The sequence below is a fragment of the Monomorium pharaonis genome, chromosome 1 (assembly GCF_013373865.1).
Source record: "Monomorium pharaonis isolate MP-MQ-018 chromosome 1, ASM1337386v2, whole genome shotgun sequence".
NCBI classification, from domain to species: Eukaryota; Metazoa; Arthropoda; class Insecta; order Hymenoptera; family Formicidae; genus Monomorium; species Monomorium pharaonis.
In genome coordinates, this window is record NC_050467.1 from 25,431,713 (window position 1) to 25,454,082 (window position 22,370).

The 22,370-nt window shown below is 35.1% G+C and overlaps 1 protein-coding gene across 13 annotated transcripts in view; it reads right to left on the minus strand.

Annotated features, from left to right (window-relative positions):
* Positions 1–22,370, minus strand: part of LOC105830738 (octopamine receptor Oamb) — a 121,077-nt gene that overhangs the window by 38,403 nt on the left and 60,304 nt on the right. For 4 of the 13 annotated variants that reach the window (XM_036283624.1, XM_036283620.1, XM_036283588.1 and 1 more), the window contains exon 1: positions 1,995–2,494. The exons of 7 other annotated variants lie outside the window; for them this stretch is intronic. The gene's annotated coding sequence lies outside the window, so the exon portion shown is untranslated. Of the gene's footprint in view, positions 1–1,990; positions 2,495–3,481; positions 4,870–22,370 lie in introns of those variants that run through there. 2 more of the 13 variants (XM_036283616.1, XM_036283587.1) reach the window with 2 other exon arrangements.

Here is a 22,370-nt window from a genome sequence, read left to right on the forward strand (position 1 = left end):
CCCGCAAAGCGCCGTCTCAAGCCACTCGAGCTTTCTCCGGCAAATCAACGCGGCAATTAACGTGCCATTTGAAGACTCATCGATATTCACGACGTCGTAATTCGTCATTCGAGATCACGCGAAATAAACGTCGGGATATCGCCGCGCCTCAAACAAACGAGCTGCAAACGGAGAAAAAATCGCGCCTACGTTCGCGCTCATTAATCATTTGTGGAGTTCGTGCCTTCGTGAGATTCCTCCTTTTTTCCTCAACCGCACTTCGGTTGAAGAGAGGAGTTCCTGTTCTTTAGCGTAAAGACTCGCGCGGTTGTGCTCCCTCGAGTTTGTTTTGACCGACGCAATAAAGGCGCGAGCCACTTTACGGAAACGGGGAAAATAGATTCGAGCGAGAAGCGCGCACCAGTCAGAGATATTCTTCACCTCGCAGGGAACGAACGTACAAAGTTTTTCGCCAAGTTCATGATTAAACTTTAGATATTCCTCGAATTTATCAGGCAGCGCGATTGGCGCAGATCTTACGAGAGGCACGCAATAAGTTTTCCGCCAAGCAAATCGGGTTTCTGTTTGGTAGAACTTACATCGAACAGTTCCTAATGCGACGTTTGTTTCCGACTTTTCGACATTAAATAAATATATATTTCCCAACACGAGTTATTTCAGTGGTCATCGTTATGTTTTAGTATTCTTTTATCCCTTGTCTCGCGTGTGGTAATTTTTGCTCACGCAGAGATTAAATGACGAAGGACTCTCTACACACAATTTCGAGAAGAACAGAGAGCAACGAAAGAAATTCAGGACAGATGTCATCGTTGCACTCTATGATAGTAATTACGCCTGGTCCCGAGTGCTTCCCCCGCAAGCTGGCGCAATAAAGTCGGGCTCGTGTTTTGCCCGGCGGCAGGTGCATGTGCGACAGATAAATCCGCACCCTCTGATTTGCGACGTTAATTTTCCAATTCAACAAAATCGCAGAAGTTGAAACTACGCCGTAACTATTGAATTAGAGTAAAACAGATTAGAATTAGACAGTAATGTAGAGTAATTTGACGCTAAATGTGGTTGACACCATTTTCATTTTGTAAGCACTATATGGATATATTATTAAATAAAAAAACTATGCCACTTTTGTTTAGATTAATTATTACATTTTTAACTTGTGGAAACAACAGTTTCGTAGCATTGCTTAATCACATTCTGATGCTCAAGTTACATGATACATTTAAAAAGTAATGTCTATTATTTCTTTCATATATGGCAAGAATTAAAATGACGCTGACGTTCAACAATGTTTTCGACAAATAAGAAAACTTGTGTCCAACTACTTTTTAATAGCAATTATTTTTAATGCTGCTAAAAAGTGATAGGTACTCGCAAAACGTTTTATTGTGGTCTCACAACAGGAGTTACCGTTACAAGTAACTTGCAGTCATCGTAATAAGATCGTGTTTGAGTTTTCAAGGAGATAAATTCAAGAAGCGTAGAAGAAAAGTGATCTTTTTACGCGCAAACCATAGAAACGATACTGACTACATTCTTTTCGCTGTGTTAAACTCAACTTTATCTTGAGATTTAATTTTCATCTTATTTAATATTTGAAAAAAAAAAAGAAAGAGAGAGAAACAGAGAGAGGAAACATGACCAGAAACATAAATTTATATAACAAAGAAACCTAGATAATAAATTCCCACTTAAATGTAAATTTTTTCATATTACTTATGTCAAATTTGAAAAATTACAATATGAGCAGGAACCTTAATAAATACTAAATGTAAAGTTATGAGAAGATTTGCAAAAAAATTGCAATTTATCCTACATTTATGTTGATAAAATCTCGGATTAAAGTTCAGTTATGTTGTCTCGGTCATAAGAATGCGGCTGTCAAGACTGAGACCGTAAGTAGAGAATCTCCAGGAAAGAACAAACGACCGGAGCAAGTAGTCAATGGACAAAATGGTCAGACATCGCGCGCGCTCTAATTCATCACTTTTACCTACTTAACGCCGCTGCATATGTTAGAAGTCCCCTGACAATCTTGTCTGCGATAATTTGCGGGATCACTCAAAGCGATAACACTTGCGTCACTACAAAATCTATCGCATCGAACTTTTCGGATCAATCGATATCGCGATCGTCCACCTCTCTCGCCTCGGCATCCGGTCTTCGCGAGAAGACCTTTTCTCCTGACGAATCCTTGTCACCGGATCTTTCGCGATCCAGAGATCCTCGAAATTCGAGCACTTTCGCGTTGACGAATTTAAAAATCAAGCGCTCGTCCGTGTCCGGCTTTCTCGACGTTCGAGATGAAAAACGGAGAGGGAGCAATGGAAGGAAGGGAAAAAAAGAGAGAGCAAAAAAGAGACAGAGGGAAAGAGGGAGAGGAAAAGAGAGCCGGCGAAGTCCCGAGGGACGATCGAGAGGAGCGAGAGAGAATCGTCCCGGACGCGTCGCGAGTGACGAGCGCACTGAGGATCCGGGGTTCTCGTGCGATTGCAGCCGCATGCGCGGATGCAGAACGCAGGCACGTCGCCGGCTCCCGATTGTATCCTGCCTGCTCTGTCCCGCCGGCGCGGGATCCCTCGCATTCGCTGGATCGTCAGATCTCAGGACGGGCATGAGAAGCGCGTGGACCTACATTCGTCCCGAAACGCAGGTGAACAAATTGAGGCTATGATCGAGGTGGTAGAAGAGAAGGTGAACGATGTGTTTGAGAACTTCACCCTCGCATCGTGTCATGAAGAGATATAAATTGAGATATAAATCAATAATATTGATAGAGTCCAAAAGAAATCCGTCCAGCTTTTAATACATTAAATATTTAATATTTAACAAACGTATATATATGTATTAAAAAGTAGATATCGGCATGTTCTTCCATAGAGCAAACTTGCAAAAGAGTATCACACAAATGAAATAAATAATAAAAATAATATGTAAATCATTTATTAGAAGCTTTATGGCAAAGGCTATTTTTCAGTTTTATTCTCTAACAATTTTTCATTTGCCCAGAGCTCAAAAATATTATTCTCTTTAACATTATTTGTGTGTGCATTATGCTTCTACAAAGAACTCGTAATTGTTATTTACTTTATATACATCTTTCCTGTAGGTACTGTATTATTACAATAATTAGAAAGATTTTCAAGAACGGTTAAAATGGTCTTTTATGACAGTAAACAGCCCACAGTGTCTACTGTTGGACACAGGCTTCCTTTGACGTTCTTTCATAGCATTTGCGCGAGTTTTTGGTTATATATAACTACATATATAAAAATAAACACACACACATACGAGTATTAGAATCGAATTCCGGAACCTCTAGATCAAACTACTAGGGATTTTATTTTAAATTTATCAAGAGAACTTTGTTTAATAATTGAAAATGTTAAGTATCTCTTCTTGTTCAATATTTTGACTTGATTTCTATATTCGCTAGATTCGCGACTGTATTTTTTTTCATGCCTCGTCACATACGCATACATACCCGAGATATTGATAATATTATTTTCATATTCCCCAGCTGTGTCCCGCCGATAAAAGGGCAGAAGGAAATTTGCGGCTCGGTCCGTCGAAGACCGTCGAGGAAATTTCTCCGGCGTACCATAAGGAAGATCCGACTCGGGTCAGCCAAGCTGTTTGCGGACCGTTCCGGAGCGATAAGGGTCGTTGATACGAGAAATTATTCTGGATGGATATCCTTTGACTTGCACATATCGTCGTCGATATTCTATCTTTCATCGTGTTTCCAGAAAGCCTGGAGTAAATTATTACATTCGTATATATGCAGTTACGTACGTACAATTAATTTAAGAAAACAAAATTCATCAAAGAAATTTTATCTAAAATACTTTTTAGTAAACGAGAAGATGTATAAAGTAATTAAAGTGAATTGAAGTTGATCAATCAACTTATTTTGTAGAAATCAAATTGAACGTTTATTAATACATCGTCATTCAGCTTTTGAATTTTGCCAATGCATTCCTTTTTTTGCAAAATAATTAAATTTTAACGAGAATACGTTCTGCGAAATTTGGGATTAAATCTATTATCCGGATATACGTTAATATGCTGGTATTTGAAGAATGATTATTAATTATAGTACATAAAATGCGAAATAAATCTAATGCTTTGAGAAGCATCCGAGCGATATTTAAATAAAGCGCCAAAAAAACAAGAAAAAAGCTTCTTGTCCGTTTAAAATGTGCACGTTCAAAATGGAAATAATAAATGCGTATTTCGCGCGTATTTGTATTTTTTAATTTTCGGATTTAATTCGGAGATTTTTGGACAGTGAGCTATTCAAATCGCCCGGTTTTATTTGAACGTACGAGCATTTATGTTGCAGATGTCCAGTAATGCGCACAATAAAACACTCGTGATTCTATGTGTAATCCACGCTTCGATGATAGATATAGGGGCGGACTGTCCGAGTTTTTATTTGTGTTGTGTTTAACAAAATTCTAGAACATCCGCCCACACTCAAGTACTTGGTACAAATCGCACGCCATACGTTTCCGCACGTATCAATGTATCAAGCGTTAACCGTATTCACGGTACCACCCACGAAGCGTCACATTCATCTTAATTGGCCGAGCGCATATTCTCCGATAATTACAAACAATTATAATTTGCATCACACACAAACACGGCTTTGAGCCAGCATTTGCAAGATATACATTGTACAAAACGACGATGCATAAAATATACATGCAACAAATTATGCATGCATGTGTACGGCACACTACAATGTAAATGTATGCACTAATTTGCACTAACCTTGTTCTACACAACAATTAGTCTTCCCTTTTAATGTTATTCTTGTATTTATTACAAAATTACTAGTAATAAAAAGCATAAATATTAAAACTCTACATAAGTATTTAAAATATTCTTTTTAATTTATTCCATTTAAGAAATTAATAAAAAGTAATTCACAAAAATTAAAACATGTAGCTCTATATCGTTCAGTAAACTTGGAAAGCCTCAGTTTATTATATTTGGACCTTATCAAATTTGTGCCGGACTCTACTCGTGCCGTTTAGTAGTACGTTAGGGTAGTTTCTCTTAAGCAATATTCGTATTCGCAGCTGCAGCAACGTTGGAGTTTACAGATTAGTACCCACACACGCATCGCTGCGCCGGAGATGGACGAACATATTCAGGAACTAACAAACAAAACTTCATGTATGACCGCGCCGAATAGTATTGCAATATATTGCGATTCGGTCGGTCAGAGTTCACATAAGTAAAGGTTGCCATGCCGATGCACCGGAAACGGGATTCATCGTGAATATATCTCATGGGAAACGTTGATCGAGTTTCCGGGGATCAAAATCGCGAGAGGACAGTTATTTTGCATCTGCAGATACGAGTAATATATAGAGAAGAAGGTGATAATATGGCCACCCATTTATATTTTATTTAAGAACTTCGTTAATAATTAATGTTTTGAGTTGAAATTTTACGATTATATTCATCGAGGTGTGTTGTTCATTAGATTTTCAATTCAAAGTTATAAAATATTTATTATATTATATATTATTTATAAAAATGTAACTATACTGCATAATGGGCTGAAGAGAAATAAAGAGGGTAATATGGCCACCACAAAAATAAATGTAAAAAAATTTGTCTTGTTTAAAAAAGTCACAGTATTTTGTTAGGAACATATATATTTATATAAAATAAGTTGTTATATCAAAAACTTTTATGACTTTTATTTATATTTAATGGAAGTTAAATAAAAATAACCTTAAATCTAAAGAACCTTATTTATTTAAAGGATTTTAAAAATTAACACTTAAGCCTTTAATCGATTTATCGAGGAATTTTGTCGATATGGAGATCTCGAAAGTGACCATATTACTAACACACTAATAGCGAATTCGTTTGGATGCACCAGTGCGCACTAGTTTGATTCTATCAAATTCAAGTTTTTAATTAATAAGCTTGTCAAAAAACTGACAAAGCTTTTCCGCCCACATCCAAGCGGAATAAGCATGCATCTTTAAGGTGTCTGAACAAATTTCAGCAAACATATTGTGCAATGGCAACACTGAGAAAAGTATCTGGTAAAATTAACCAGAATTCTGGGGTGAATAATCGTGTGATCAGATTTCTGATTAATCTCAACAGATATTTTTTTCAGTGAATAAGTGCAGAGTTTACAGGCCTTAGGTATCGGCCTGGGTCGGGTGTCAATTAGAACTTCAAGAATTGCTGGTACGAAGTATAGTCAGAGCAAACGTCTAGCACAAAGTGCGGTCTTAACTCGCGTAGAATTCTGTTAATATTTATGTTGCGCACTTGTATGTAGGTCGCGGTGAATAACGTTGATAAAGCCACCAGGTTGACGGGAGGAAAAGAGAATGAGAAAGAGAAAGAGAAGAGAAGGGTGCAAAAGAAGCCGCGAGAGATTTCAGGGGAAAATGGCCAAGAGAGCTAAGAGAGAGGATAAAGAGATTGATGAGCTTGGATATGCTTGGAACAAAAAAATTTCGCAACGTAGCATCGTGGCGATATTATCGTGTACCAACAAATATTTCATACTTACACGCGAATTTATCCTTGACCAAGCTCTCATATGCCATAATTATGAACGGCTACAATTAAACGTATTGCACAAAATAATGTTGTTACAATTTATCTTTTCATTTTATGCGTCGTATATTAAATGAGATAGGATACATTAAAATTAAACATAGATTGAAAATAAATACATTTGAAAGTCAGTGAATTCAGATTTGTCTTCCTACAAAATACAAAATCCTTTTTTTTCTGAAAGACTTGATTTATTCGACCCTTTTAATTCAATTTATTATATTTTCGCATTAAATCGATGTATTCTTAATTAAAAATATATGTAGATATCTATCTAAAGCAATAATTGTTATTCTTGTGTATATTAATGAGAAGTATTTGAAGATCGCGTATTACGATTCTGATTGTACTTCGGTCCTTTATCATTTTCCATGCCACGTGTACAGAAGCCTAGTATATGACAAAAGCGAAGCACCGCAGTTATGTGCCTAATTCCGTTAATTACATGACTTGGCCGTAATTATATCAGTCAACTCGGTATTTCTGCGAAATTATGGGTTGTTTTTTGAAGAATTTTTGTTTTCAAATAAGTAAATATCGTAAAACAGGTCTAACTTAATCTAAAATGTAATTCTTTTCTTTAAATAATAGTAAAAAAGTTAAAAAATATTAATTTTTATTACTTCTAATTCTTTTACTTATAATGAATAACGGAACAATTTTAACTAATATTTTAAGTTTTTTAACTTTTTCAATGACTCAAAAAAAATTTTTTTTAATTTAGGACAATGTTATTGAATAAGAATTGACATAACTTGGTCCTAAGGGCAATATTTTACAGATTTAAAAACAATAATATTTATCCTTGAATCAAATTATAACAAAAAATATTTAAATATTAATAATACATAAAATATGTAATTAATTCAGAGATTCAAGATTAAAAATATATAGAAATAAAAACAAATTATAAATAAGATATTATGATCTCTACCTAATTTTTTTGTTATCTATAACATTTTAGGCCAAAATTAATTAAATGAGACAATCTGCTAAACAGCAGTATAAAAAATAAACATTTTTTTAATTTGGACCATAATTATTGTATACTATAATAAGAGAGAGAGAGAAAGAGAGAGAGAGAGAGAGAGAGAGAGAGAGAGAGAGAGAGAGAGAGAAGTATTAGATTTGATATATATTAATATATGATTATCGTTGAAAATATTAATTATGCTAATTTATGAAAATTAATGTTATATGGACAAAATAAAAAATAATGTTTAATAATATACATTCACTTAAGCTATAAAAAAACTATATCTTTTCCATATTTCGAGAATAAAAAGAATCGTTAAAGACATGTATAATGTAACACATAGCTATATTTTAATAGTTCGTGCTTCGTCATATAGCTATATGATAAAAACTTTTATATCAAATAATTCTGTATGAAAGAACACGCGTGAAAATTATATTTTTACTATCTTCTACCATATAATTCAGTTACAATCTCTTTATTCATGCAGCTTCTGGTTTTATACCATTACAATTTTTTACGAACGTTATTTCGCTCAGTCGCACATTATTTTTAAAGTCGTATACAACGCTAGAAATAAACGGGCGAATGTAAATCGTGAAGTTTCTACTTTAATTTCTGCTTGATTTTCCAAGAAACAAATTGCGGAAGACATCGCAGAAGGGGAGCTTATGCTTCGACACGTTTGAGTGATTTTCCGATCCTCGGGAAGAGAAGGTTACGAATAAACGGCAAAATTACTCGGGGAGTCGAAATGCCATGGTTCAACGGCGAGATCAGCTACCACGGTCACTATTTCCCCGAGGCGATAATAGCAACGGCTCCGTTCTGTCTGGTGGAGAGAATCCGGACGACCAAAAATTGCGTTTACTTGTGTCCGCGCAGATCATTTGAGATCGCTAGATTGTTCGCCTCAGTTATACAAGCGTCCCAACTGCGTTCGATTGTGGAGATCGTGGAAAGCAGCAGCTACTTGATGCTACACGTAGTATTGCACGAGCGGACTATCGAAATATAGTAAAACTTTACGCGAATTCGTTCTAGTTCCACGCTGAAATTTCTGCCACGTATTTTACTGGGCGTGTGCGGCAAAAATTAGATCACGAAGACGTTGCTCAAGGAATTTTAAAGCTCGAAAACATCGACTTCTTTAATCGTATGATTAGCACCAATCACAGACGGCTCTTTGAAAACTTTCAGTATAAAAAACATGTACAGGGGTAACAAGATAATTTTCATTTCATAAATTCTGTAATAAATTTCTGCAAATCTGTCGCCGATATTATCTCATTCCATAATTTTCTTTCGTAGTTTTCAACATTAAATATATCTTGCTAAACTTAAAATTTCTATGTAAATGATAACTTGAAATTTTGTTGAAAGTAAAGATAATTTAGGATCAACTAAAGAATAAAAATTTTTTGAAGATTATTACTTTTCTTAATACCTCAGTGTACACATGTATACATACATACATATCTATTTTTTTAAGACACTGGAAAACAACAGGAATGCCAACAACATATGGAAGTTTTCAGTTCGGCTAACTGTCAACATTATTTTCCTAAAAATACTACACTTTCTCTCATATTTCACTTTATTTATTGCAAATAAAAAATCAAGCGTGCGTAACCTCGGTTGTTTATACTATTACATATACTGAGAATGACATTATTTTTATGCTTTCCTACAATGAAAAATAGGATGTGCGATGAAAAATAGGAGCAACAGCAGACATTGTAATACTACCCAAAAACAGAAGTTGTTAAAAACACGAAATCACGAAAAGAAAAAAAGAGAAGCGACAATATAAGGTTGGCAATAAACGAAAAAACAGAAAGCGCTTTATTTTTGCTTTCAACTACACTCCGCATAATACAATACGAATAATATTCGTACAAGATTTTTGTGAAAAGTTTGTAGACGAGTTAAGAAGTGTTCCTAGAGAACGAGTAACAATTGTATCTATGGGTGCTTTCCAGCAACGACGCGATGCAACACAGAGTATTATTCTATCTTTGTTGTTTACTGGTATTGAAAGAAGATAGAATTAAGAGATACCTCTTGATAAAAGCTTTAAAAATCAAATTTGCTGTTCATGCAAAATGATTAGTGAGCATAAAAAATTGGCGATCGCCTCAAGTGCAATCTTCTCTCGCCTTTGATCCTTAATCGACCTTTGGATATCCGCATTTCTAAAATTTCTCGAACGGAATCCAAATCCGAACTTTCAATCCCGGGCACGCAGGCGAATGCGCTCGTGCGCGCCTGGTGCCACGCGGTGGTGCGACATTACATTGCTTGTGTGCATTACACGAGTTAAACTCAAACGTGCCTCTTCGGCCCTAGACAAAATTACGATTTCGCGAATCGAATAGAGACGATTGGAAATGCCGCCGTGAAAATGACACCGCTGCGAATTGCTGCAGCGGTTATCGTATGGTAAATGACGTTCGTACCTAGAGAATTCTTCTCTCGTGACATATGCGACACACGTGGAACTTTGAGCTCGCATTACAGGATCAAGAACATCAGGTCAAAAGAACAAGAATTTCAGATGTCCTCCTTTTCCTAACAAGCAATAAGCAATAACGCCTTCCCTCTTCAGTTTCCCCTTTGTAATATTGATACTTGTGCATGACTCCGTATATGTATTATTATACTTCGTAATTCCTAAACTATTTTGTACTAATTTCTTAAGTTAATAATTTAAAAAACAAAGAATTATTCTATATTTTATGGATTTTATAATTTTACATAATCATTAATATAATTTTAATCTAAGTTTTATTTATGTTCAATTAAAAGAATCTAAAATATGTGTGCATGTGTGTGTGTAAATGTGGGTGTGTGTGTATGTGTGTGTGTGTCAAAGAATAAATTTGAATCTTGTAACTGTTACACAACTTTAAAAGAGAACAAGACATCTGGAAAATATAGATTCTGTATAAGATTAATAATGAAAGACAAAAGTTTTCAAAGTAGGTTGAATAAAAAAGTGAATAAAAGAACAAAAAGATATGAAATGAATAATAAAAAGATATATAAGAAATAAAAGACAAAAACGACAAAGGAAATGGGAAAAAATGGAACATCTGTGATCAAAAGTATAACTAAAATCATTCTCTTATATTATAATTTCTTTTCAAATTTTGCATTTATCCAGAAATGTCAAAACGAATTTTATAAATCTTTTACTAAAGTATACCGATGCTACATCAGATTTTTACAGAATATTGTCAAGTGTCTCAGTAAAAAATATTTATTATTCGACTATTAACACACCTGCAATCCAAGAAAATCGTGCATCTATCTAGAAATCTCTGGTACTTCCTTGACGACAAAGTGCCAATTTGGAACACGGCCATTAAACCAGTGGAAAAAGCACAAGCGCAGCCCAACGAAAAGTAAAAAGTTGGAAGACACTGCGGTTAATCGTGTCTCGTGCTCGAGCGACCGCTATTCGACTGATTAATTGATATTGGAGTGAACACTCGTTCGAGAAATATCTAGACGAACAAGCTTTAACTCGCGTGTTCTTTCGGCAAAGTCGGTCACTTGGTTGGATCCTGTACTCAGAAGACTGTCTTTCTATCCGTGTCGATTCTTCTCTACTTCGAGAGACGATTGTAACGACGCAGCGACTTGGAACTTTACGTGAGAAAAATTAAAGCGTTCAAAGAGAGAGAGAGAGAGAGAGAGAGAGAGAGAGAGAGAGAGAGAGTGAAGAAAGAGAAAGGAAGAGAGAGAGAAAGACTATAATTCAATCAATCGACAATGTAGTATCCAAAAAATGGCATGCTTATATTCCCTTTAGGGTGGTGTGCACGCGCACGTAAATTAATGGTGTCATGAAAAATCGATGGGGTGTAATTAACTTCACAATGTGTTTACAAGAAATCGCGAAATAATATTATCGTGCACGATAAGCGCACGATAATAACGCGTGCAATATATCCTACGACGACATTTTTATTCCAAGGAAAAATATTTCTTCAGCCGCCTGACAACGTAATTTAACGCTTTCAGCAAGCACTTAAGATAGATTTTAAAGTCAAAGCAAGACCCGGATATTTTTCCTTCCGGCTTCTTTTCTTCCATCTCGTTCGATCTTCCTGTCGGCGCCGTAAAATTTACGTTTACACATCAACATCGGCACACAATGTTACGGCATAATTAAAATCGCTTATATCGTTCCGCCTTCATTAAACCTCAATCCCAACATTTTCTCTTGCCGCAAAAAAGATTTTCCGCTAACAACGTTTCCCTGTAATATCCAAGCTTCATCTGCTCGTTTACTCGTAACATTGTTAATTGCAATTTATAATCTAACAGTATATGTATATTACAACAAGTTCTTCTAACTAAATTCTTAAACAAATTTCAAGTAGAAATTATACAATTGTAAATAACTAATAAAATTCACAATTAATTTTTAGTAAAATTCTCTCTCTCTCTCAGCAGATATATTATATAATGATATAAAGATCAGCGCTAAATATTATGAATGTGTTACACATTATGCAAAACATTTAAAATGAAAATCTTACGAAAAAGAGCAGTATTTTAAAGTAACATATTTCAAGCCTCAAAACTTTTTATCTTTGCTGTTTAAAAACTAAATGTGTCTTGATGATAAAACGCGTTCTTCATACCTCTTACCTTTTCTTTCACCATTAATCTTCAAACCGCGAAGATATGTAAAATTAAAAGAATGAGAGTATGACATAAAACTTGCGTTTCATCTACAATGCACCCTTGTATGCGATAGTATACTCTGTATAATGCATAAGAAGTATAATTTTATGCACCCCCGTGTAATGCGTGCCTATATCATAATGCATGTAGCCCGTGGTGAAGTGTAAATGGGATATTCCGAAAAGCGACAACGCGGAAGAAAAGCTCGAAAAAGGACGATGATAACTTGGGACAGTTTACCGTACAACAGTAGGCAAGAGAGGCAAGAGGCAATAATAAGATTTGCGGCAAGTCTCATCATCTGTGCATCAAACTTTCAGTAAATATTTGAAGAGTACATCAAATATATACTTCCTCAAGCCTCACTTTCTTTCTGACTTTACTTAGGTTGCAATTTACTTACTTAGTTTGAAGTACCTTGAATGTAATTGCAGTAAAGTATCTCAAAGAGCTCGTAAATATTTCTCAATATTTCTTTAATTACATATTTATGGTATTACCAATAAAAATATGAATAAAATTACAATTTATCGTGTCAAGTGTTCCATGCTTCATGCTTCTAATATTTCGCAGCTTGATATTTCAAATTCATGTTTCAAACGAAAAACAGGATAGTTACAAACAGCAATATTTATCATGAATTTACGTTTTCTTTACGGCGTACCGTAACTGAATACCCGCGACGCGCGAGATATATTCCGTGAGTTTGATAAATAATGAAAAGAAAACGAGTAAGAGAGGCGCCGCGACGACGTACGCGTGTCGGGGAGAAATTGAGACGGTCTTTCATTTCGGAATCGCATATTTGAATAGGTCGGAGAGCTATGATACGCTCGTTTATCTTCATGAACGCGAAGTGATAGCAGTTTCATTCTTGCCACGTGGAATAACTAAGTATTTGCAAGCAACGCGTAAAATTGATATGGATATGAGGTGTGAGAGAAATAATTGTAGCGTGCACTAACTAGCAGCTATCAAATATTTCAACTCTCTAATTATATGGTAAACGCCAAGTCCTAATTATTCGTATTCCTTGTCGAGAGTTTGTAGCATTTTAAATTAAATATAATTACATTTACGTCATATATAGAATATTAACTTCAAAGATCTTTAATGCTGGCACATGATAAATACATTTGTGCTAACGTATGTTGAAATCGGTTGCAATTTAGTAAATGATAGAGACACATAGATACGTCATCGGACAAGTTATTGAAGCTGTTAAAAATATCGAACGAAGCTAAATTTCATCCGTTTTCAGGATAGCTGAACGAACGTGCCGCAATCGCTCGATCTTCATGTCGGCCTGACAAATGAAAAGAGTAACATGTGCCCTGTGCTCTTTCATAAAAAAAAAAAAAGGAAAATTATAGTGACATCGAGACACCGAAAATAACGAAAATGGCGACGGTCATCCTTAATTCTAGAGTGATATCCGCAAGGAAAATCCCGCGAGAGCCAATGTCGTTTGTCGTGGTTGATCTCCGACCTATCTCGCCCGCACCACTGTGCCGTACTACTTTGAATGATCACTACTTTGATGATCGATGACTGGCCCTTGCTGTCCGTTGAAGAACGATTTAACGGTTCATGGAGACGGGATGACATAAAGGGCCCTAGAGAGAATCGTGCTTATCTACGCGCATTAAATGCGTACTTATCAGCAAAAGAGAGCTTCCCGTGACCACGTATATATATATCGTTGTCCATGTTAAGGAGAGAAAGAGAGAACCTCCATCAATTATAAACTTGCTCGACTTCAAATTATTTCCTAATCTACATTCTGAAACTCAGATTTTTCTGGTTAACTTGAGGTTTAGACGACTAATAATATTCTTTATGCATATATTTATGCATATAGTTATGTGTGCAAATTGATCTGAATAAGCCCTTAAATCTAAACCATAAATGAATCAAAATAAAAAAACCGGTCCGAATAAAGATTTGTAATTTTTTAACACAAAATTTTTTACACAAAAGTTTATGTGTTAATAGAATTGATAACTCTTCCCCTAAAAAAATCTTAGATATTTGTCCGTGGTTCAAATACAATAATTCATAAGTATAAAAAAATAGGTCGATTGTTTTCATGAGGCACTATAATATATTTGTAAAAAAATAAAATATGTTTTTTTAAATATTTTTCTCATCATCATTGTTCACGGGAATAGCAATTATAACTCCTAGCAGTTCCATTTTCAACGAATTCCATCTCAATTAACATTTAGAAACTGCAACATCAGCAACATTTGCAAAGCCTGTTATATCAAAGATATTAAAAAAGAGTTGTTTTGTGCAATTTCATAATCAAAGTACCGTCACTCGTAATTCGTCATGCCGTTCCTCTTCATCTCATTCCCCATTCCTTTCCCCAGCATCCCAATCCCATCGTTCTACCATCGTGGATTTTTTTCACTCTGTCACACTCTTTGTTTCATGATTTGTAGATTCCTCTGAATAGACTGATTTAATTAATCATGCAGACACACACACGATATACGCGTACGCATTCATGATATAAACGCGCGCACAACGGAGATGAGGGCTCATCTGTATTTATGCCGAATGCGGTTTGATGCACTGGCAAATATCGATATTCGCGTTTCGTAACGAGTCCGCGCGTAGCCATCTCGAATACAATAGTACGAATAGACTGAATCGCGATCTCTTGCGCGAGAAGCACGAGTCTTGTCGATCGTTCAAAGCGCATCCCGCGCTATTCGCGATCGGGATCGTTACGTGTGTGATGTATGTACGTACACGCACGACGGCCGCTTAGGGCCAGCGTTGCCGAGTTTGAAAAGTCTCGAATTCAATGGCATCGCTGATTGAAAAAAAAAGAAAAAAAAAAGAGCACTCGCCCGTACATACAAAGAGACGCGTTAGTGTTTACGCACACGCGCGAGACAGAGGCTTGCGTGGGTGTGCAACGTGAATCGATACGCACAGAAAAAGAGAAAAAGAGAAGAGAAAGAGGAGAGAGAGATTTATTTAAATATACATTACGATGAAACATACGCGACAGAATTGCGTATGATGGGCGTAGCGCGTGAGAAAATATCTTACCGCGCTTTAATTAATTACACCTGGTTTTGGTTTTAACGGGAATCAACGGGCGTACCGCTTTTATGTCAAAATGTTTCGTTAATTAAATACCCGGTTGGAAGAGAAATCTCGCCGCACGGGATATAACATCTCGCTAGAATGTGAAATTTACATGAACTTTTTGCGTATGGTGTCCGATATCACCGATTAACTGCTAGGCATAAATGGAAGGTAAAAAAAACTTTTGATGAAAACGATCGATTGAGGGATGTTATTAAAAAACGCAACTTGTGTAATATATGTGTCTTTTTCGATATCAATAAAAGAAAATTTAAAATTTCTAACTTTATGAGAAACTATGAAATTTTATGCATTATGGCTTGTTCAACAAGGAATATTGCATTAATATATTCGGACTGAAATACTATTCTCATAACAGAAGCGAATGTGGGCGCAGGGAGGATGAAAGAGAAAGAAAGAGAGCCATTTTAAGCTCCTATAAAGCAAATACTTTTAAAAGATGAAAGTGCACCGTACAATAAAATTCCGCGAAACGTCGATGCGATTAAAAAAAAAAAGCGAGTGTTCCGAGAGCCACCCATCCGAAAGTCATTTTTGTACAACGATTCGCGTAAGCGTATGTTGTCGCGCTTATAATACTTAAATACGTATCGCTCGATTATTATTACTCGCTCGAAATTTCGAACCCCTTCCGGCAGTCATTCCTTGCGTCTTACAATCCGCTTTACATCTCATTTTCATATCAGTACAAAAGCCGTGTGCCCGCGTACGCATGACCAAATCCCATTCGCATAATCACCTTACACCAAAATTACGAATCTTCAGACTTCGTAATATGCTTGCCACTGGACTCGTTCGAATCACTGGCGGCGACGGTGTTGTTTGCGCGATATAATGAGTCCTTCTCCGTGAGGAAAAACAACGCGGTGCTAATCATTAATAAGCGCTAATTGAACGTAACGAGATTCGCGCGATCGTACGTTCTCCGTGTTCTTCGCTCGTGATCGGGAACGAGCGCTTTCCAAGTGGGAGAGAAAATTGAATTGCATGCAACGATTGTCGGTGGAAATATCGCAAACCGTGCCAAGAAGAGTCCTCCACGAAATTATACATCAATAATTGATGTAAATGACTTTTGAAATTCGTATTTATCGAATCCTCTCTCCATGGATGCCCAATACGTTGTTCCTCACACAAGTGTCAGGATGTAGGAGATATATCTCGTTCAGAGACCCTACATCCGCGTAAAATTAAGCGGCAGGATGATAAGTGTCGAGCATTAATCGAGCGCGTGATAATGAAACACTCGAAAAACTGTTTCAGTTGGAATGTGTACCTGCAGGAAATACACACACATATACAATGCGCTTCGTACGTACGCATCGCTGATCCATTCTTCCTTTTTGTGTGCCACGTACATTCATGTGACGTAAAACGAACGCATGCAAAACTCAACTGGCACACAAGCAGTGTCGACTTTAATAAGCCCTATTGACATCCAGTAGACGCGTCCTCGTCCCTTTAAACTCCTCTGCCGTGTAGACCCTCTTTTTCGCGCGTTTTTACCGAGTGAGTAAGCAAAGCCGCACTTTGAACTACGTCTCTCTCGGCCGACAATCGTTTCCGTTACAAACCAGCTTAATTGCGAACTGTCGTAGTTCCGGAGAACCACCACTCGTAACTCGTATAATCTATTTGTCTACAAAAAGGGGGGTTATTAAGTTGCGACTGGATGATGGATAATCTCTCAACTGGGGCTTTCGTACGAGATGCATCGACGATCCAGGACGCCAATTTTGCGACTCGTATTCATTAAAAGGATCGTTTGACGTTACTTGATGCAGTTGAAATACATCAAACGCAATAAATATGAGGTTAAACGGAGAGTATAAAGATACATATAATAAAAAAATGAGCTAATTATATACATAAGATAATTATATACATAAGATAATTATATACAGACCTACTTAATTTATATTTTCTTCAACTCTGCACAAAAAATAAAGTTGCTAAAGTACCTAAAAATTGAGCCAAATATACATTTGAAGATTATTTTGATAGTCTAACAAAATTATTTTTAGATCTGCATCCAATTAAATTTTAATATATGTTATTTAACATATATTACACAAACCTTTTTTCCGTGTAAAAATATTAAAATATATTTTATTGTCTTTATAATTAGAATTATATAAACAATAAAATAAATTAAGTAGACCTTATTCAGCCATATCTTTATTTACGTGTACAATAATTCTATCAAGAAATGACTTCTATTTCTATTCAAATAGTACACAGCGTGATTATTCTGCAGATGACATCGCAATGAGCAAGTTAATCAAGGCGAAATTTGAATTATAGCAAAGTTTCTTGTTGCGCTCCCCGGAAATTTACTCGCACTGTATATAAGACTAGCGTTCACGTATTCGCGAATTTATTATCTCCAAAAAAGTGGTGTTACTATTTCAGAGCGATTTGACCTGTAAATGCAAAGCTGATAAAATTAATATCTAGAAAAACTTAATAGCACATTATTGCTCAGTTATAATAGCTCGTATTTTCACGTCAGCCGTGAATTCCATTAATAATTTTTAATTCGTCAAATAAAAGAAAAATGTGTAATACTTGCATAGTAAAATAATTATAGTTAAGAATTTTATTTTATATAGAAAGTAATCTATATAAATAAAAATGTAAATGTTTGTTCGTCATCTAAGATCTCCGTAAGAACGGGGAGAGACGGGGAGAGACGGGGAGAGACCGCGAGAGACAAGTAGAGACGGGGAGAGACCAGGAGAGACGAGGAGAAACCGGGAGAGACCGAGAGAAACGGGAAGAGACCAGGAGAGACGAAGAGAGACGGGGAGAGACGGGAGAGGCGAAGACTGTTTCTATTGTGTTTAAATTAAGGTAATAAGAAAAATAAAGATGGCTTTTATTTTATTGAAAAAAAGGAACTTATTTAAAACAGTCTTTTGAATGGATTTCTAAATCTATGGCAGCCTTTAGAAAAAAAAGTTAGAAGTACGTGAATAAATGAATATTAGATTTATTAAAGATAGATAAATGCTTATTCAAAAATAAAATAAAAAGAGTAACAGTAAAGCAAGACTCTTGAAAGTTAAACCATGAAAGCAAAGAAAATTTGAAAAAAACGTAGCATAAGAATAGAGAGCCACAGCAACGTGTGGCAGGGCATAGTTATTACTATAAAAATTATATTCGTAATAATCATATGCTTACAGTGATGCCAATTATGAAAAAAATTACTACAGATTGTACAGCTTAATTTTAAATATAGAAAAAATATACAGATAATAAATTATTTTTTATATAATTAATGTAAGCATAATAATAGTAAATTTAACTATATTCATATTTTTCATATTATTTACGTAGTAATAAAATACATAAAAAAATTATATTAGCGGTAATATCTCACTATCATTTTGTTATCAAGCATTAATTATGTATGCGTTTTTATAATAAGCATTTACCACCTTTGAACAATTGTCTTTGAAAAATACGCTCAACAATATGCAATTACCGGGCGATCAGTATAATTTCCCGCCATTTACATAGTAATTCAGTGACTAATAGAATTCATGCGTTACATCGCCGCGTTCGATTCAGTGATAATGAACTTTACCACCAGTGTACTAGTTGGACAGAGGCTTGACGATCGCTAATAAACACGATATTTCGTTCGGCGAATCACGCGCTAGTTATTATTGTAGGTTAAATTCATCATAAATTTTGCGGAATTGCTTCAAAATTCAACAATGTTGTTACACTCTCGAAAAATAATTGAGTATATCAGCTCATTATTCGGTGTTAATCATTCTATTACAGATAATTCTTTATTTTATCACAGAAAAAAAATTATGCAAATTTTTTCCGTATGAGTGATCTCGAACATCTCGCTAATTATGCGTTAGAAATATGCAATCAAATCAGCTCGAGGCCGTTCGATAAATGCTAATCATTGCGATATCATGAAACAATACTGCCAGCCACATATCATGTCCAATAAATTGCCCACGGATGAAAGCGTTGTTTGCTATTGCAAAAATTACACGCCTATGTCGGAAATAATAATCGTGGTGCAGCTGCGGTTACGTAAATTTGAACGAATTTTCGAAAGCGCGAGGTCATAGTCTTGCCGGTCTATCAAATAATTCGCAAGTAGACCAGTAAATTCATTGTTCAGCAGTCATGCGACATCGATTGTATTCGAATTTGTTATCGAGTCGTTAATAACGAAATTAACACAGCAAGTTGATATGAATTCTTACGGTTTAATTAAGCAAGATAGAGCGAGTACTAATAATGATCTGTTCATGTTGTTTGAAATGTTCACAAATTTTTTTTCACTTAAAACAAAAGATTAATTTACATTCAGGCGTTAAAGAGAGAGAGAGAGAGAGAGGGGGGGGGGGGGCAGAACAAAGATTCTAAATGCAAGAAATGCAAACATAACACGACTTATTATTTGTGTAATATAATAAAATGATATACGGAGAATCTGAAATTATCTAGTTTATAAATTTAATATATAAATTTAGATATCGTTTTAATAATATAATATTTAGATATTTTTTAGAGAATTTAGATGTTTTTAGATATTACATTATTGTATTAAATTTCAATGTTATTAATAAAGTTAATATCTATAACAAAGTTTAATATTGTAATATAAATTAAATTATAATGTTAATTATAACATACAAATAAATATATATCCAAAATTTATTTATACTATGTAATATATAATACATTATATATATATTATATTTATAATATTTAGATATTTTATTCTCCATAACATATCAGAATTGTCCAAATTGTAAAATTTCATTGGAAATAATGATGAGGGTTAAATCACCTTCAAATCTTCAAATCATCTTCAAATAGGAAGAATGTTTGAAATCGTGAAGTAAATCAATTTTTCTATCTATGAATCATAATGTGCTCTTAATCAGGCTGCTTAAATTGTTGAGTCACCTCGTAGTTAGCTGGGTCAGTAACAATACGTATTCATTTGTAACACGTCGCAAGCATATCGGAGTACATTAAATAATACTTAATTGGGAAGAACGAAACGATTCGCTAGCAATGTTTCGCGTGTACGAGCTCATTACGAATTACAAGCGCTAATTACGAAAGGCGCAGCTACATATACTTAATCTATCGTCGAAAGATACACGAGAGTGATAATGAAAATTAATGATGCAAAACATTTCGCGTGCAACACGTTAATAATTTACACGGTGATCGTCATGACGGTATAGAAGTGGATGAAAATGTTTCAATTAAACGTCACTAGAAAGCAAACTTTTCTAGATGTGCCAATTGTAAAGTAGACAACAAATGTCAGTAATCAAAGGAGCTACTTGTACAATGGAATGTAGACGTGCGCGCTAAATTAATGTATAAGATCAAGCGTAGTTGATGCATTAAATATACTGCCATGATGGAATTTTGAATAAATACTTCAGAGATCGCATAAAAATATTTTAAACACTTCAATGAAAAAATATGATAACAATAATAACTTGAACCTTATTACAGTTTAAGAATATTACCGTTATTTAAACAAAATAATTTAAATTGAAATTTTTGTGTGCCTAAAATGACAAAACAAATCTATACATAAAGCAAATGTAGCTTGTCACTGTCAACTAAACGAAGACATCACAGATACAATTCAATTTTTCGTCAAGTACGTGCGAGAGCTACAAAAAGACTTTAAATCAATCTGACTGTATAAGATATAATTTATTCATGTTTTTGACTGACAATGAGACACGTAAGTCCATTCATTGTGTATTATATTAATCTTTTACAGGGTGTCCCAAAACATTCAATTGTAATTTACAATTGAAAAGGACCAAATCCCATGGTCGAAACGTTGTGATTTGAAACTGAATAAAGATTTTTCCAGTATGTCGACTTTAAAATTTAAAATTTAAAGTATTTGTCAATAATATTTCATAAATTTGTCGATATATTCAGGATACACACCTTTCTCTTTTATTCTGGAAACGCAGAAATGAAAAGAAATAAATTTTTACAGGTCCGTCATGTCTGGTAAAGTACGTGCACAAAAGTGATCGCGTGCGGCGTAAAGAATAGTAAGCGGCTCGAAAGATGAAAACTGCCGCATAAAGCAACCAATACGGACAGCCCGGTAACGTAAATTCCACGTTATCGTGACGTTTTTCCGGCAATTACGACCCTATTGTCACGTAAATTGAGTCACGTCGATTATTCGCTTATAGATTAATATCGATAATGTCGCGTGCGGCCGCCGCGTCACGCGATAATATTGACTTTCCGATGGAACTATCACAGCGCGACGCTGTGTATGAGCTGTGAGCTGAAAATCAGTAAATTTTTCAAGCCGTATATTGTAAATCGTTAAAACGAGACGCGATGACGTTAACAACGTGGGCGTTGCGGATTTTCGAGTCTGCATTTACCGAGTTCTAACATTGTAAACTTTTTTTCGAGCAGTACGTAATCGATAATTGAGAGAAAAGGAGAAACTCGAAACACGCCGTTTCAATGTGTTATCGTGAGAAATAAGAAAAGAGGAAATACAATGTGAAAACAACGAGATAAATACCGAAACAAAAGCATCAAAATGCCAATATATAACGGGAAACAGTAAATTCAAGAAATTCATCCAACTTGGATTAAAATAGAGAGCATTGTACATATATCATCGCTAACGCTTTTAATCATTGACGTAATAATTGTATTACAAAAATGCTTCATATTTAATAAGCAATAATAGAGTAGAAAATATCCAGCACAAACCGTGACTGTTATAATAATTCTATTCTTGGATAAAAATGAGACACGTTTTGGAATGATCGGTGAACACTTGAATTAACGCGTTTTAGTTCATTTCTTACAAAATACGTAATGTGAAAGTTCTAAGAGCCAGGGAAGATCCGAATACCACTTTAATACATTCGTAATCCTTCTCGGAAACTTCAATACGATTCGTGACACGTATCAACCT